Source organism: Gavialis gangeticus, unplaced genomic scaffold (genome assembly GCF_001723915.1).
Source record: "Gavialis gangeticus isolate Ggan-Ray unplaced genomic scaffold, GavGan_comp1, whole genome shotgun sequence".
NCBI classification, from domain to species: Eukaryota; Metazoa; Chordata; order Crocodylia; family Gavialidae; genus Gavialis; species Gavialis gangeticus.
The window spans coordinates 4,869,646-4,877,638 of record NW_017729014.1 but is presented as its reverse complement, the minus strand read 5'-3'; positions in this window follow the sequence as shown (position 1 = coordinate 4,877,638).

Here is a 7,993-nt window from a genome sequence, read left to right as displayed (position 1 = left end):
TTTACATAAAATGTCAGAGGGGAGCAAATGCAGAGGGTGGTTCTGAAGCTACAGCTCCTTCCTTCTCACATGCAGCCTCCATATTTCCTGTGGGCAGATCGCTAATGTGGTTTTTTCCGCCAGGTGTATCTGTTACAAAAGGAACAGCATCTTCTGGGTTATGGGATGGTAGTGGAACCAAGTGCAAGGAAGATAAAGTCCCAGGCCCTGGCTGTTTCTACTCATATGATCAGCTCTTCTTGGTAGTTGTTCCCTCTTTGATCCCTGAATCTAATTTATTTATAGATCACTCGCTCCCTGCAAGGAGGCCCAGCTAGTGTTGGTGTACGCATTCGTGAGCAGCTGATGTCAGAGAAAATCCTGGCGCACAAGCCAGAAAATTTGCAGATAGTAGTCCTGTCAGTGAGGATTTGCCTGTGTTTGGTACCTCCTCCACCAGTCGCAGCATAGCAGATTGTGCGCCACAGTATGAAAACACACTCTGCGAACAAGCTACTTGCAGTCCACAGGATATCCCCTACATGAAAAGCTTCACAATAAAATAACTCCGTTTATCTTGCACCAAGTGTATCATTAGTCCACCCACAGCAGTCAAGCCACCACACACCTCTGCTGCTCTTAGTCCCAGATTATTAACAGGAGCTGTATATATATATTTCCCCCCTCAAGTGAAGTTTCTCAAGTGGAGGTGCTATGTAGAGCACCATACAGTGAATACCTTTGGGCATGAGTAATCGGCATCGTTTCAAACATTTATAGAAAAAGACCAAACATTAATAATTTAGGAGCATTTAGGCAGCAACACTTTGAATCTCAAAGGAGGAAGAAAACCCCGACTCCCTACCGTCAGTGATATGAGAACATCTTATAGCAGCTACTTAACAGCACGCAACACCACAATGCTGCAGTTTAGAACAGGAAATAAAGAATAATGCTATAATCAGTTGAATCTAGCCAAAATTTAGGTAGGAAGAATGTTCCTGGAATTTGTCCAAAAACAATGGTATAAGTGGATATACTGAATGGATTACAAAGCAGCTGAAAAACAAGACAATAAGAGTAGGGGAAAACAGTCAGCATTTACTATGCCAAAAGATTAGCAGTGGGAGAAATTATGTTGTTTAATTTATTTCTAATTATTTGGAAAATGTGATGAGCAATGAAGGGGCTGAGTATGCATGTGACACAAAAGTCAAGTCTGGAGAACACCATGAAGAACTTTTAAATGAGCCAGCACAGTTAAATGAATGGGCAGCATGAAGGCAAGTCTGGCATCTGAACTCTCCAACAATATTGTCTAAATTCATAGGAACCACTCAGAAAAAAATCCCTGGGCTTCACTGTGGGGAGCTTAGTAGAAACAGCTGTTTTGGGCACAGTGAACAAAATGTTAGGTAATTTAAACAGTGGAATAGAAAATGATATTGAGAATACTCAGATGCCATTATATAAATCCATAGACCGTGCCCTGCTAAATCTGGTGAAGGAAAGCTGGCAATAGCCAACAATTTAGTAGCTACGCAAGCAAGAGATTAGCATAGAGGGAATTAAATCTGTTCACAAAATGGGAAATGAATCCTATGAAGGTGATAAAATCACTGAAGTACTAAATGAAAGGATTCTACAAGGTACATAGTAGGAAGGGTAGTATTACAAAATAAGCCAGGTGACCCTGTGTAAACTCAGATGGTGCACCTGCTGTGCCTAATATTTTTCTATCTGTAGGGAGTGGACATTGTGGTCAAGCTGACACAGAGAAAATGCTGCTCATATCCTCCATGGTTATGAGTAGCCTATGGGCTGCATGTAGGGAAAATACATTTTTATGATGCTCAGCCAGTAGGCTGCAGAGACAGAAGCATCTCTTCTTTCTTGGACTTGTCAATAAGGAATAGTGCAAATGGGTAGGGTGATCTCTAAATACGGGAGGCAACTCATCACTCAGGGGCTGGGGTAGCGATGACATGTTTGCACAGAGCTCAGTGGCCTGTGACCCAACCTGACTGTGGTGTTCAGACATTACGATTATGTGTGTTAAACACTACTAAGCGTGAACAGTGACAAGTCTTGTGATCCTCTCATATGGTGGGTTAGTGCTCCCACATGGGCCTACATTGCAGTTTGTCTCTATATTCCTTGTCAGGCATTAGATCTACTTACTGAAAAAATTATGAAGCTGTGTCAGTGTGTATGGGCGATGGAGTGTTAATCAAATAGAGATCTGAACCTTTATATTGAGTGTTTTTGGGCAGGACAAGGGTGATGTTCCAACAGCCCTTCTGTTTGGCTGCTCTCATCTGTGAACATGGGATTTGCTATTCTAGGGTACTCCTGTATGGCAGAAAACAGAGTTTTGCAGAGGTACATCAAACTAGCTCTGAGTGTGTTAGCTTCCGCTAGTGCAGCTCTATGGCTTCCAGTTTCCAAGTGAGCTTGCTCTGGCCTAGCTTGGCGGATCTCTGCACAACACTGCCTTACGCCATGTAGAAATTAAAGACTCCCCCACCCCCAGAATGTTCCTGGCCAACCAGATAATTCTGATTCTTGGAGCAAATTTGCTCCCTGGCACCTGAAGCTTTGCCATCTGTGGTTTGAATATTAAATATTCCTATCCTTTGTAGTCACTGCGTAACCCACATGGTCATGAATTCCTCAGGCTAACTGAAATGGACAAAAAGAAGTGCTCTTCACACTGTCTACCTTCATTCCCATCCCTTCTGCACATTTGCTAACCTGTAGTTTGCCTTGGGCCAGATTCAGTCCTGGTGGAGCACTGCTGTTAATACAATTATATTTGATCTGGGACAGCCTAAATCATAGCACTATTTTAAGCTTAAGCACACATTTATTCTCCTTGCTCCGATTTTTCAGCACAGCCTTTGATGATGCAGAGAATACATACTCTGCTGCCAGATTTTTGTTGTAAATCCTCAAATCATTTAGCAAGTTAGAGCCAATTAGCTCCATTTGAATTGTTCGAATCTGACAGCTGGAAGGCCAGAGAGGCCTTCTGATATTTATCTGGCCTATATAAATGCATATTCTTATGCCTGTTTCTTTCCTTCTCCCATCCTCCATCCTTTTTATTACATCCACTTGTGTCCTTTTTTAATTAGATTAAAAGCTCTTTGGAGCACATTCTGTTTTTTACGCTGCACTCACACTGATTGCAGTGGAACTCCACATTTCTGATTGCAAGCTATACTGTACAACAAATAAATAATCATGTTCAGCATGTAGCAATGTAGGCAGTAACAGCCATAAGAAATAGAAGCTTATTTTCCGTGAGCAGGATCAACTTCAAGGTGTGTGGTCATTGTCCTCAAACATTTGTGACAAATGCCTCTCTGGTATTATATTCTTTAATGCATTGTGTTTTTGCTAACGATGTGCCATCCTTTAATATGGAAATGTGACTTTGGCTCTGTTTTGGAGATGAAAAAGAGATATGAGCAGGAATGAGCCCTTTGCCCTCTTAACTCGTTGGTTTTTTTTTTCTGTTGTGAAGGAGGTTATGGTTGGGTTGATAAAAGGCAGAATACAGAACATTCTTTCCATTTCCTGCAAGCTTTTGATCCATTTCCACTTGGCAGCTTTTGCTTCAGTCAGAAAGGCAGAGAGGGGGCACAGGAGTGGGCGAAATACAGTTACAAAAAATGAGGAACAAGAAACAGCATCACATTTGTGCAGCTTTTCAGGGTGGATCTACAGAAATGATACTGAGTTGCTTTCTACTCCATGTGAATTCTTTAGTGGGACAAATAATTTAGAGTGATCTAAATGCTGTTGACAAAATATAAACTTGGGAAAAGAAAATAGATGCAGGATAAACAGCCATTAGTGTTCAGAATGATTTGTCCCCACAATGCCGCTTGTTGGGATGATACACAGCACGTGGGAATAAACAATGACAAATGTAAAGTGTTTTATAATAGTCCTGGTCCCTTTGATGTGCTTGTACTGCTATTTATGCTGTGATGCTGGTGCAAAGGTGTCCTTCTGCTGGGTTAGCCTGATTCATTGATAGTCTTTAAGCTGCATCAGCAACTTGCTGGATAAAATCAGATTCAGGTCCAGTCTCCAAGAGTCCATCAGATCCAACTAGGCACCTGCAGGGACCCATCACTGCCACTAAGCCATAACTGCTGCTTGGAGGGGTACATTGTGTATCTAAGAGCTATGCTGCCTGCTGTCTGCTTCCCTAGGTGTCTTCACATCCCAGCAACCTAATCTATTGAGGCCTTCTTGGGGTAACTGGAAAGTGGCATAATTCAGAAACCTCCTCTGCCCTTTTGGGAGTTTGGGAGTTTTTCCCTTAATTTTTCACTTTGCTGGTGTGAGCGATGAGTGGTAGAGAGACAGGTGGACAGGCTGAGATCCTAGCTTCATTAGTTTCATCACCTGGCAAAGATCCTCTTTTCTGACAGCTTTTCAGAGTGGATGGCTCTACCAATATGGGTCCAATCAGCTGACAGCCCACGTTATTATGATACAGCAGATCAGGTGATAGGTAAAGAGGATGAGGTGGTATTTCATGTGAAATTCTCTGAGTATCCTGGGATCCAGATGTATGCAGTGCAAACTGGCTATGTTCCCTCGACTGCATGTTTCCTTAGCTTTTTAATACTACACCACCTGAGTCAAAGCAAACTGACTTGACTATCAACGAAGTGCTGGAGAAAGCTATGAAATCTGCCTGAGTGTTTTCAGAAAAAGCTGGCTTCCTAGGACCAAGGAGCATTACACACATTGGACAGTTGTTACCACATGGCAAATTGCACAGCTAGGTTGTGACAACTGAAACCCCCCCCTGCAGGAGTAAAAATCATCAAGGTTCATCACTATGATGTCTCCCCCATAGGGAGAAAATAGTGTGGAGCAGGAGATATGTGGATGTTAGATTACACACTTTGACTAGCAGGTGCCAAGAAAGTACCTAGCAAACTGCTGCTTCCTAAGAAGGGAAGCCTGTTGTGGGTGATGGATCGGCTTGGCAAGACAGGGTTTTGGGGAATGCTATCAGAGGCCCTGTGGAGGGAGTCAGAGGCAGTGGGGTAGTTTATGATACAATGGTGTTGGGGAGAAATGTTGTTACAGGCATCCTGCGGTTCTTTTCTGGGTCCTGCCTCTTGGTTGACCTTGGACAAGCCATTTTCCTTTGAAAGCAGCCAGTGAAAGAGGGAGATAAGAGTTGGTTACTGTTGTTGATCAACTTTCCTTATGGTGGTGCCCACCCAGGGAGCTCTGCACTCAAGGAGAGCCTTCTTGCTAAGGAAATTTGGAGGCTAAGTAAGTAAACAACAACGTCAGAACTGTGTATGTAAACCGCACGCTGATATGGATCAATGTTAATCACAGATCTACAGTTTTAGACTGCGCCAGATAATGAAGCAAAACTGCATGAAAGGAAACTAAAGAAGATTAAATAGCAGACAGAATTCATATGGCATTTTTTTACCTTCTAAATAAGATGATAAAGGTACAAAAAGGGTAACTACATAAACAGAAGAGCTGGAGCTCACAGCAGGGTCATTCAGGGCACGATTAGATACCATCCAAAAGGAAATGAATTACTGAACAGGGACAGGCCCTGGTACAAAGAGCGTCCTTTAATTGTTCATGAGAAGCTGTTCTATTCCTGTACATCTGTGACAGAGGTCAGTGCACACTGAAAGGACTGAATGATCAAAGCCCACAATCCTTAGCAAAGCAAAGCAAAGCAAAGCAAAGCAAAGCAAAGCATTACTATTAATAAGTAATATATTTGTAACCCGGGAGCACCCAAGTTACTGTGTTCCCCTCTCCAAATAGAAGGGATGGGTGGCAAGCAAGAGTGCTGTGAGAGGCCAGATCCCACTACTCCCCATAGAGTCAGGCCAGGACAAGAGATACTTAACTATATACAGATTTATTAATTTATACAAGAATTAAGAGAATTGCTATTAATAAACACACATATATGTTTATATCATATCTATTCTATGTTTATATCATATCAGTTATCATATAATACTATGTCCTACAGATAAAGGCTGAAAGATTACATCCCTCAAGGTAGCCCCAAACAATGTGTTGATGAACAGTGGATTTAGAATAGACAAACAACAGGTAAATACAGGTGAGCATGTATAAATACAATTAAACAGCAGTCAAAACACAAATATACATGGGTAAATATATATAACCATCAGGGCAGGGGTCCCAGCAGTGCCCCTTAAGAAGTTTAAACTTAACAGTCTATTAAATTACTAAGATACAAAGTTAAAATATCCACAAAATATAAGGTGCAGTGTCACAGACCAGGAGGCACTCTCCCACAAAATATAAGGTGCCTCAACAACCAATTAGCTCAAGCTACCCTGGGGATAAAGTGCCCTACAGCTAAGGTAGTTGCCCTCCCCTGTGGAAATCCCTTCCCCAACAACTCATGACTCCAGGGCCTGAATAGGTGGTTCTCATGAGGCCTGTGCGAGTAGGCAGCTATTTGATCCAGCTGCCTATCTGGCTGCTTCAGATGCCAGTGATCCAATCTCGAGTTCTGGACTGGGTTCCTGCTTTGATCCAGCGGAAGTGGCTCTGGGGCTCTGGAGCCGCCTTGGAGATTCGAGCATAGGGTATAATGGGGAACCAGTGAAATATCTATAACTTTGTTATTTTTTGTCTGATTTGGATGAAACTTGCAGAGATGGTAGCCTCTGCTGAGAGCATGAAGCCTGCTAAACTTCAAGAAGATCAGTGCAGGGGATTGGGGGGAACTGCACCCCACATTCATGAAAGCAAAACTCATGTCAGGTGTATGTGTTACACCACAGGTGGGGTGTGGTAGGCCCTGGTGAGGCCACAAAGCCTGCCAAGTTTCAAGGAGATTGGTGCAGGGGTTTTGGGGGAACTGCACCTCAAGCTGCTGACAGACAAAACTTGTGTCATAGGTGACCCAGTATGTGTTAAGGCACAGCGGGATGAAAACTGCAGGGATCGTAGCCCCTGCTGAGGCCATGAAGCCTGCCAAGTTTCAAGGAGATAGGTGCAGGGGTTTGGGGGGAACTGCACCTCAAGCTGCAGACAAGCAAACTTGTGACATGGGTGACACTGTGTATGTTAAGGCACAGCAGGGTGAAAGCTGCAGGCTTGCTAGGCCCTGCTGCAGCCACGAAGCCTGCCAGCTGTCAAGGAGATAGGTGCAGGGGGGTTCTGGTTTCTGGGGCCCCCCATCCATGGGAATGTGATGGGCCCATGGGGCCCTGCACCTCTAGCTGCTGACAGGCAAAACTCAAGACATGGGTGCTTGTGCAACTGACTGTCTCTGTCTTGGGGCAGTTGACTGTCTGTATTGATTATTTCCTCTCTTTAGTCTGTGGTGTTGTAGGTGTTAATATTTGCTAATTAACTTGTTAACACCTAATTAACACCTACAGTCTGGACTCTGTGCACCAAGTTGTGCACCGACACGGCATTCCCTGCGGTGGAACTGGGGATGCAGCTGCTAGCCACTCCTGCTCACAAAGGGGTGTCTTTGGGCTCTTTAGGGTACTGGTTCTGCTTGGTGGCCAGCTCACACCAGCTCCTTTTAGCCCGTCCTCTTCTCCGTCCCTCAATGCATCTCTCTTGTTCTGGGCACACGGTTCCTTTTATTCATTCTGGAGACTCTGCCCTGGAGTGTTGTCAGAGCTGCAAAGAGCAGGTTACAACCAAGTCCAGGGCTCTCCTCTTCTCCCAACCCCTCCCCGCCTCCCAGGCATGGGTGGGGCCAGCCACTTCCCAGCATTACCTGATTGGTGGACAGGCTCCACCTATCACAATGAAGATTCTTCAAGACTGGGCTGCTGGGCTGTATCGTTAAGTCCACCACATATTAATAGATTAGTGAGTATAGATGTAATAGTAAATACCTCGGTTGCGTGGGGTTGCAGGGGGGGCAGTCAGGAAGGCCAAGGTGAAGATGGAACTGGGACTAGCTACCTGGATCAAGGACAATAAGAAGTCCTTTTTTAAA